Here is an 11,047-nt window from a genome sequence, read left to right as displayed (position 1 = left end):
GTCTATCCAAGTTCATGTTTACTGTTCCCATTACACTCCCTAGCTATCTCATTCTCTGACAGACCCTTTTCCTTTTGCCTTCAATCTTTCCCAACATCAGGATCTTTTTTTTCCCCAGTGAACTCTGTCTCCTTTTTATGTGGCCAAAAAATTTCCACTTCAGCTTCAGTATTTGGCTTTCTAGTGAATGTCCTGAATTAATTTTTATGCATATTGACTAATTTGATCTCCTTGCTGTCCAAGGGACTTGATCATCACAATTCAAAAGTGTGAATTCTACGACACTCAGCTTTCCTTACAGTCCGACTCCCACAGCCATATATTGCTCCTGGAAAAACTATAGCTTCGACTCTCTGGGCCTCTGCCAGCAAGGTGGTGTCTCTGCGTTTTAGTCTGCCGTCCAGATTCGCCACAGCTTCCCTTCCAGGGAGCGAGCTCCTTCTAATTTCATGGCTGCTGTCACCGTCAGCAGTGATCTTTGAATCCAAGAATATAAAATCTGATATTGCTTCCACTTCTTCTTCTTCTCTTTGCCAGAAAGTGATGGAAGTGCTTGCCAAGATCTTATTTTTTTGATGTTAACTCCAAGCCAGCTTTTACACTTTCCTCTCACCCTCATCAAGAGACTTCTTAATTTCTCTTTACTTTCTGCCATCAGAGTGCTACATTCTGCACATCTGAGATTGTTGATATATTTCCTGGCAACTTTAACTCTGGTTTTTGCTCCATCCCTCCTGGGGAATTTTATGTGATATATTCTGCATGTAAATTAAATAAATAAGGCGACAGCACATCGCCTTGCCATCCTCCTTTTCCAAACTTAAACCAATGGATTGTTGCATGTTTGGTTCTAACTGTTGCACCCTGGCTTGCAGCCGGGTTCCTCAGGAGACAGGGAAGAGGATTTCATATTCCATCTCTTTGAGGACTTGCCCCATTTTGTTGTGATCCAAAACAAAGGCTTTATTTATTGGAGCCAATGAAACAGGAATAGAGCTTTCTCTGAAATTCCCTCGCTTTCTCCCAAATCCAGTAAATGTTGGCAATTTGGTCTCGAGTTCCTCTTGCCTCCTCGAAAACAAGTCTGCCCTTCTGGTAATTCTTGATCCCCATATTGTTGGAACCCGGCTTGCGGAATCTGAAGCATAACTCTGCTGGCACGTGCAACGAGTGCCATTGTTCAATAGCTTGAACATTCTTTGGCATTTGCCCTTCTTTAGCAGAGGAAAGTAAACTGATTTTTCCCCAATCCAGTGACCTCTCTGGGTTTTCCAAGTTTGCTGGCATATTGAGTGCAGCACTTTAAAAACATTATTTAGGGGCAGCTGGGGGGCTCAGTGGATAGAGCACCAACCCTGAAGTCAGGAGGAGCTGAGTTCAAATCTGACACTTAACATTTCCTGGCTGTGTGACCCTGGGCAAGTCACTTAACCCCAATTGCCTCAGCAAAAACAAAAATGAAAACAAAAACATTATTTAGGGATTTAAATAGCTCAGCTAGAATTCCATCACCTCCACTAGCCTGTTGTTAGCAATGCTTCCGAAGGCTCACCTGACTTTATTCTCCAGGACGTCTGGCTCTAGATCAGTTAGCACACTCCCGTGTTATCTAGGGATGTCGGGATCTTTCTTGTCTAGTTCTTTTGCAGATTCTTGCCACTGTTTTTTAATTAGGTGTCAGTTGAGTGAAGAATGAAGGGCAGAATCAGAAAGATTTTAGGAAATTACAACAAGAGTCTAGGATGTGGGCAACAAGGGTCCACTGAGCCCAGTATCAGAAAGACTAGAAAGGAAGGATTGGGGAGAAGTTGTAGAGGTGGAATCCAGAGAGCCAACAGGGAGTCAGGACTTTCCCAGATATTCTACTGAACAAATTATTCTTTTGGTAGATATGTAACCAGAGAAAAAGCTAGGATGTGTCCGATTCACATGAACCACTGACTGTAAAACAGGCTTAGGGGAGGAAGAACTGACTGAAATCTAAGCCCCCTCCCAGCCCTGACATCCCTTCCAAACCCCCTCCCAGCCCTGACACCCCCTGTTCTAAGCCCCCTCCCAGCTTTGAAGGTCCCTCCCAATTTGCACTCTATTCTAAGACCTCTCCTGGGCTCTGGCCATCCTAGATCTCTGCCTTCCCTTCCTGCCGCACCGAAGTACACACAATATTTATAGATTATGAGGCGCGGGGTCACTTTGGGACACGGTTGTCTGCGGGGCCGCCACGAGTGTTTTCAGGACAATCCTCCCCCTGGCTCCCGCTGCTCGGCCGCTTCCCCAACATTGGTGCTGAAGGAGTCCGGGCTGGGAGATCTCCCTTCCTCTGTGCACGGGGCCCCCTTTGCCCCAAGAGCCAGCAGGAAAGCCCTATGTCCGCAGCAGACCCTGGCCCTCCCCGGGGGGGACGCCCATGATAAGAGCCATTTCTTCTGACCCTCAGCTCTTCCAACAATGGCAGCGTCTTCTCCGCGAGATCAGGAGCTGAGATGGGCCCCGAGACACCCCAGCAGTTGCCCGACATCCCGGAGGAGGCAGGGCCCTGAGCCAGGATCAGGCTCTTTGACTCCCAGTCCACGACCTTTTCGCTGATGCTTCTGAAGGAGGCCACGACTGGGGTCCTTGGCTCTTAGTGGGAGCTTAAGAAATGAGTGCAGTGAATAGAATGTGGTGGAATCGAACTGAGGAGACTCTGGAAGGGTGGGAGCATCAAGGTGCCGGTCAGGCACTGAGTGGGACTTTGGGGACTGGGTTTGATGCTGCCATTGCTCCCTGGGTGATGTGGAGTATTACTTCCCTCGGCTCTGCAGCGAGGAGGGCTTGGAGCAGGGGACCTGAGCTCAAACCTGTCCTCAGTCACTGTGACTCTGGGAGGAACTGAGCTCCCAGCGCCTCCGAAAGTGCTGACGATACCACACCGCCCGGTGGGAAGGGAGCTGGCGCTGCCCTCAAAGCCCAGCTGCGGCCCTTCCTCTGGGCCCCTTCTCCGGGCAAATGGACTCCTTTGTCCAGAGTCACACAAATGGCTGGGTTTGTCTCAGATTTGAGACAAACTTGGGCCTCAGTTTTGTCTTAATTTGCATAATTTGCATTCCGAGAAGGGGGCCATGGATGTCACAGACTGCCGGGGGGTCCGCAACACAGAGAACATTAAGAGCCCCAGTCTCCAATCCCACTAAAAGTGACTCTACCCCCTTTTCTCCCTCCTGCCCTCGGTTACCCAGGCGGAGTGGGAAGCAGCCCCTCAATACCAGTTGTTGCCCTCGTTCTTACTGTTATCGGAATTTGCCGCAGGAGAACACCGTGACTGGCGCCCAAGCCCCCCACGCTCGCCCTCCGGACTCTCGCCCGTTGCCTGTGCCATTGCCTGCCCCTGCCTCATTGTGTGTCCGGAGGCCCTTTTACAACCCAGACTAACTGGTTCTTGGGAAAAGGATGTAAAAGTCTGCTCAGCAGCTGGCTCTGAGAGCTCGGAACGAGGCACTCCTGGCGGGGTTTCCCCAAGAACCTTCTCTTTGGATCCCGTCTCTTTGCTTTAATTTTCCCCTCACCCCAGAGCTTTCCTCCTTGGGTCAGTGCTTCATGTTACCCTCCAGTTACTCTTATTAGGCACCTCCGAGAAACCGGGCCAAGTGCTAGGTGGACAAATATGAAGAAGAATCCCTGCCCTCTGGGAGCCCACACTCCAACGGGGGAAGGCGGCATATGGAAGGATGGGAAAAGGGGGGGTGGGCCAGAGCGGGGAGGGGAAGGTGACGGTGATGGACTGCAGCTGGGGACAAAGCTCACCAAATGCCCGCATGCTGACTGTTGTTATAAGATCCCTTCGAATTCAGGAACACGGCATCCTAAGGTCCCTCCCACAACCTCCATTTACTTTCTAGCAGTCCCTGTTCTCAGGTTCATTCTAGCTCAGCCATGCTCTGTTCTAACGGCTCTCCCAGCTCAGCCATTCTCTGTTCTAGCTCATCCATCCTGTTCTCAGGTTCATTCTAGCTCAGCCACCTTCTGTTCCACCTTCCTCTGTCCCAGGTCTCCCCAGTCTTGACATTCTAGATTCTCTCCCCTCCATTCCTCCCCCAGGTCCTGGAAGGAGCTCCCAAGGGTTAACTCTCAGCTACACAAGTTATATATGGAAAATGCTAAATAAGGCAGCTTTAAGAAAGAGCAGATGGTGGCTCACACCAGCGCTGGGCTCCTTTCTCTCGGTCCCCCACGACCAGGGTCTCAGAACGGGCTCCGTCTCGGAGCTCTCCGCCCGCCGGAGCAGAGGTCAGCCGCTGGCCCTCACGGGAGTGGGAGGCCGCCCTTAGCTCTGCTGCTGGTTTCCCGGCTCGGGCCCCATCCCTCCCCTCCATCGCTCAGCCTGATTTACGACCCCGTGCTGGCTGTTTCTGGCCGGCCCCGTGGTAGTGAGGGGCTCGGTTTAATCAGCATCCGTCTTTTTTTCTCCTTATTACAAGGACATGCTTTATGCAGTGCACAGCCTTAGAGAAGGACAGAAAGTTCCTCCCAGGGAAATGATCTCGTTAGAAGGACTGGCCTTCCTGGGAGATCCATCTTCCAGGCATTTCCATCCATCAAGACCTTCCCCTCCCCTTCCCCTCCCCTCCCAGCCCCTCACCCAATCCTGCTCCTCAGACAAAGGAGGATGGAGATGCAGCCCTCAGTGTCGCTTCCAAGCGTAGCTAAAAAGGCAATTTCTCCGTCTCTTGGGAACAGAACTTGCAGCTTGTACTCCCAGCCTACCTGAAGCTCACCCAGGAGACTCCTTTCTGGAAGGGGGGGATCATAGCTCCAACAGGACCCACCCCAGCTCTCATTTGATCCTCATATAGTCCTGGGGGGGGGGGGCTTGGATAGGAGCTTTTATTATTTTGTTGTTTAGTTATTTCAATCATGTCTGACTCTTTGTGCTCATTGGGGATTTCTTGGCGAAGATACTGGACTAATTTGCCATTTCCTTCTCTGGTTTAAAGATGAGAAAACTGAGATGAACAGGGGGAAGTGACTTTCCCAGGGTCAGGTAGTGAGTAAATGTCTGAGGTCGTGTTTGAACCCAGACTGAACGCTTTTCCCACTACGTGATGCTTCTTCTCCACTTCGTGACTCCTTCGGAGCTCGAAACAACTCCGTCTGCCTCCTAGACCCACACTGGTTTGTCAAATGAACATTAGCTTGTCTGAGTCCGGCTTTCTGTTTGCCTTCTTAGGTCATTCCATAATGACGGCCCTTTTCAGAAAGGTGTCCACCTTTTAGCTGCCTCCAGTCACCTCCATGCATCAGCCCCATTGGGGTAGGGACGGGAATCCAACCAAATCACTGGGTGAGGTTGAGACAAGAGGAAGATCATGAGTTTAAGAGTCAGACTGGGTGTCCGGCAAAGATCCCCCATCCTCCCATCTAGAAAGGTCGTCCCTTGGATCGGGGTGCCAAACTCCAGAAGGGGTGGCTTGTGGGAAGACTGGTCTGGGACAGGGGCCAGTTCTTGAACCTCCTAATGCGTGCTTTGTTTTATTAATCCAGAGAGACCCAGGGCAGGAGGGAGAAAAGGGGGTCAAATCACTCTTAGTAGGATTGGAGACTGGGGTTCTTAATGTTTGAGTGTTGTGGACTTCCCTGGAAGTCTGGTGCCATCTATGGACCCCTTCTTGGAATAAATAATTCCTTTTATGCAAATTAAGACAACTCTGATGTACCCTCAGATTCCGCTTAAGGCATTACCTATGTCATCCTGGGCAAGTTGCTTAACTTTCTTTGCCTCAGTTTCCTCATCTATAAAATGGTCTAGAGAAAAAAATGGCCAAACCCCTTCAGGATCTTTGCCAGGAAAACTCCAAATGGGGTCACAAAGAGTCAGAAATCATTGAAATAACTAAACAATTACAAGCATAAAATGGCCATTTGTTGTGCATTTTGTAGGGGGGAATTGTTCTTCTGGGTCGCGCCTGACTCAGCCCCCGCCTTTTCTTCCTCCTCTTTTTAACTATTTCTTGTCTTCCTTCTGATGAAAGCTTCTGAAGAGATCCACTAAGTCAATCAGAGGACCCTATTGTCCGAGGGTACGGTCATTCAAGGATAAAAGTGGAAGAAAGACGTCAAACCGAAGAAAGGAATGAAGAGCTGCAAAACAAACAAACAAACAAAAACCCACTGGAACAAACTGGTTCCTCCACAAGAACAGTGGAACTGCCACATGGGGACTTTAACTCACAGGCCCAGCTGGGCTTAGAGAGGTAGAGGAGGACAAAGGCAGGAAAAACAGCTGGATTGTAGCAAATGTGTACAGTGAGTGGAGAGGAGATCCGGTGATTTAACTGTGAAAACCCCCAGAGCCCAATATCCAGGAGAAGGGATTGGAAGGAAGAGAAGACTCCACAAGCGTGGAAAAAGCCCCCTCAGAACCTCGGATTGTATTAATGTCCCAAAAGCAAGCGTGGTCTGTATGTGTATCCAGAGCGTGGTCCGCTTGCTGGAAATGAACGGGCTTTCATTCCCCCATTGGGCCATAGCTTTATCCGTTAATAAAAACAGCGCACATTTATGTAGTTCTTTAAGGTATCAAAGTGCTCTATTAATATTGGAAATGATTGTTTTAAAATTATCTTTCTAACAGCCCTGGGACATGAGCACTGTTATTATTATTCCCATTTCACAGACAGGGAAACTGAGGCAAGCAGGGTTCAGCCACTTGTCGCACAGCAAGTAGGTGTCTGAGTCGGGCCCGACCGCTGAATCACCGCACTTGCTGCTAACTGAACAGTTGCGACTGCAGGGTTCCATGGGCTCTTTCTTGCGCCTCACAGGCTCCCGTGGGATGTCTCGTTGACATGACAACATCCTTGGAAGGGAGAGCCGCAGAACTAGCCGGTGATGACCCTCTGGTAACGGGCTCCAGGCGAGGGCAGGACCGGGAACCTCTCGGGGACAGAGACTTCCTGCAGATGCTCCTGCTTGCAGATGGCCACAGAGCTCACTTCCACCTGGAGAAACATCCTTATAACAAGGACCCCTCCCCCCATGGTGTCCTTGGGTTCCCCCGCCCCCGACCCCGCAGAGAAGAGAGGGCGGCGCTTGTGTCTTCAGGCTGGGCCATTTCAACTTCTCCATGATGTCATCGAGGTCATTTATCTATTGTTTTCTCTGCATCCGTTTCCTAAAATTCTTCCCAGGCTTCTCTGAGTTCTTCACTTTCCTTGTTTCTCCCTGTCCCTTATATTTACGGACCCAATTTGTTTAGTTGGGTCTGAAATTCTACAGTGGCCCTTCCAAGGAAGCTTGGGCCCACGTTCCCCGGGACATCCCTGGGCTTCTCGTCCTATTCCTTTGGCCCCTCCTCACTAATGCCGGGCCCTGCTCTCGGGACATCCCCGACCCCCACCCTGAGAGCAGGCCCCGATGCTCCTCCCTCCCTCCCCCAACCCTAGGCCTGCTCTGGGGCCACCTCCGGGTCCTAATCACTTGGGACAGTCCCTCCTCCCACACCCCAGGGGCCGGCGGAGAAGTTCCTGGATTTTAAGCCAAGAAAAATGAGGCTGAAGCAGCTCTGGTTGAAAGGATGTACTTCCCTCCAGCGCCACCTCCGTGGTGTCCAATAGAAAGGAGCATCCCTGGGGCTGGCAGTGCCCGGCACAGTTACAGAGCTGCTGCAGGGCCAAGTGGCCGCTGCACGGGTCCCCCGCAGGCCCCGGGAGGAGGCTGACGGCCGGCAGGGACACCCGAATGGCCCCCAAACTCAGAGAGCCAAGGGGAGCTTGGGCTCAGCGCCCAGAGTCAGACCCGGAAAAAAATGAAGAATGGCGCTCTCTAAAGATGAGACCCTGGCCCAGGGGGCCCCGGGAGGGGGGGCTCAGCAATGGGGGGTGGGAGGGAGTTCCTGTGAGGCTGATGCCTAGGATTCAGATCTGAAGGCCTGTCCTGCTTAGGGCTCCAGCATGGCCGGCATCTGCTGCCTTCAGGCCTTCTGCATTCTAGCCCCACTGGCCAGCGCCCTAATCAGCGACTTTGCAGAGTCCTCCATCTCCCTCCCAGATCTCCTCCTTCTCCTCCCCTCCCCCATCTCCCTTCCAGAGGTAGCTGGTGACACATTATCTGGATTTCGTTGTTTTTTTAATTTATTTTATTCAACATTTCCCAATTATGTTTTAATTGTGGAGTGTCGAGGACCACCCGAAGCCCAGGAGTCCGAGGCTGTGGGCAGGGTGAGGCCGTCAGGAAAACCTGAGTTCAGGAACTCCCTACCTGGATCTAGACAAGTGATCTTAGCCCTCTCAGCCAGGCTTTCTTCCTCTCTCTATAGAATGGGGACAATAACACCAAAGTTGTAATGGAGATCACATTAGTTAACCTGTGTAAAGGGCTTTGTGAACCTAAAAGTGATATTGAAATGTTAGTTATGAGGTAATTTTTGAAAAACAGTTTAATACCTTACACATAATAGGTGTTTAATAAATACTTGGTTTTTTTTTTCCGGTTACAGTGTCTGGCACACAATAGGTGCTTAATAGATGCCTGTTTCTCCCTTCCTTCCAATTACAAGTACCTGACACCAATAGGTGCTTAATAGATGTCTATTCCTCCCAGTTTCAGGGACCTGGCACACAGTAGGTGCTTAATAGATGCCTATTCCTCCTTCCCTTCCAAGTACAAGTACCTGGCAAACAGTAGGTGTTTAATAGATGCCTATTCCTTCCTATTATAGGGACAGGCACATTTAAGACTAAATGCTACCATTCTAAAATGAAGTTGATTTTTATAAAGTGCCTTTTCCCTTCCTTCCAATCCAACTGTAGGTGCTGAATATGTTGTTTTCCTCCTTTATTAAGTGATGATGTTGCAGTCCTCAGTCTCCAAGGGTCGTTCTCACGCGGTCACTCTTCATTCTGTGCCCCCTTTGTGTTCTTTTTAAATATTTTTAAATTTTTATATATTTTTTAATTATTATAGTTTTTTACTGACAGAACATGGTGTATGCCTGGGTAATTTTTCAACATTGGCCCTTGCAAAACCTTCTGTTCCCACTTTTCCCCTCCTTCCCCCACTCCCTCCCCTGGATGGCAGGAAGTCCCCTACATGTTAAATATGTTAAAGTATATGTTAAACACAATACATGCACACATATTTATACAGTTATCTTTCTGCACAAGAAAAATCAGATTGAGAAAGAAAGAAAAAATCTGAAAAGGAAAATAAAAATGCAAACAATAACAGAAAGAGTGAGAATGCCATGTTGTGTCCACACTCAGTTCCCATAGTTCTCTCTCTGGGTGTAGCCGGTTCTCTTCATTACTGAACAATTAGAATTGATTTGGTTCATTTCATTGCTAAAATGGGCCACGTCCATCAGAACTGATCATTGTATAGTCCTGCTGTTGCCGTGTACAATGATCTCCTGGCCCTGCTCATTTCCCTCAGCATCAGTTCCTGTAAGTCTCCCCAGGCCTCTGAAATCCTCCTGTTGGTCATTTCTTATAGAAAAATAATATTCCATAACATTCACATACCACAATTTATTCAGCCATTCTCCAACTGATGGGCAGCCACTCAGGTTCCAGTTTCTGGCCACTACAAAGAGACCTGCCACAAACATTTTGGCACATACAGATCCCTTTCCTTTCTTTAGTATCTCTTTGGGGTATAAGCCCAGTAGTAGCACTTCTGGGTCAAAAGGTATGGAGTTTGATAGCTTTTTGAGCATAGTTCCAAATTGTTCTCCAGAATGGTTGGATTCGTTCACAATTCCACCAACAAAGTATCAGTGTCCCTGTTTTCTCACATCCCCTCCAACATTCCGCATTATCTTTCCCTGTCATTCTAGCCAGTCTGACAGGTGTGTAGTGGGACCTCAGAGTTGTCTTAATTTTCATTTCTCTGATCAACACTGATTTAGAGCATCTTTTCATATGACTAGAGATAGTTTCAATTTCTTCATCTGAGAATTGCCTGTTCATATCCTTTGAGCATTCATCAAGTGGAGAATGGCTTGAATTCTTACAAAGTTGAGTCAATTCTTTCTACATTTGGGAAATGTCCCCTCTCTGTTCTAACCTGTTCTCTGAGAGGGAGGCTTGTTCCTATGTGCACCAGCACCAGCAAATCCAAATTTCTGCTGGCTCCAGAGCCCCGAAAGTAGCGGCTGCCTCTGCTCTTCCCTCCTGCTGCGAGCCTGGCACTGGGTGGGCATGGGGGGCACTCAGCTGCCAGGGATGCCCATCCTCTGCTCCCCAGCAGCTCCTCCTCCCTGACATTTTCTGCCACAAGGAACTTTCCTTTCTTAAGTGCCGTCTAAGGGCAGATGGACAGGTCCCTGGGCAGCAACGCCAGGCAGAGAACACCTCAGAGAACAGGACCTTGGAGGTTGCCATTCAGCCCTGCACTGCCCATGGACAAGGAGGAGAAAGGCCCGCCATCTGTCTGCCTGGGAGACCACAGAGTCACAGCCTCAGGAGGTTCTGGGGTGGGGGATCCGTGGAGGGCAGAGTGGAACCTCAGCCCTCTGGCCTGCTTGCCTCGAGAACTGCCAGGGGCTCTGAAGTACGATCTTTCTGGAGGCCCAGAGGACTGGCAGCTGGAAGGGACCTTGGCTGCACTGAATTTTACATTTAGGGAAACTGAGGCTCACAGAGGGGAGGCGACTTATCCAGGTGAACAGCTCTGAAGGGCACATTAAGGACCCAAAGCCAGGTTTCCTGATTCCAAACCTGGTCCTTCACTATCTTCCACCATCTTCTTCCCACCTGTGTCACGGGAGGCGAACAAGGCTGGCCCATTAACAGGCTCGAGCACCTTTGGGCATCACTGGCTCTCACGGAGGGAGGCAGAGCAGGTGAGGAGGGCCAGAGAGGGGACCCAGGCCCACCCATTCTCCCACAGCTGGTGAGGGCCTGCGCTCCCCTCTGGAGCCTCTCTCCAATACGCCCCCTCCCTGAGGCGCAGCCCCTCACACCTGAACCATCGCAGGAGCTGCCGGGGGTCTGCCTCCCTCAAGGTTGTCCTCCCGCAGTCCCTCGGCCATTCAGCTGCCAAAGGCGGGGTCCTAGGTACAAATCTGGCC

Source organism: Sarcophilus harrisii, chromosome 4 (assembly GCF_902635505.1).
Source record: "Sarcophilus harrisii chromosome 4, mSarHar1.11, whole genome shotgun sequence".
NCBI classification, from domain to species: Eukaryota; Metazoa; Chordata; class Mammalia; order Dasyuromorphia; family Dasyuridae; genus Sarcophilus; species Sarcophilus harrisii.
Note: the sequence above shows the minus strand (reverse complement) of the source record.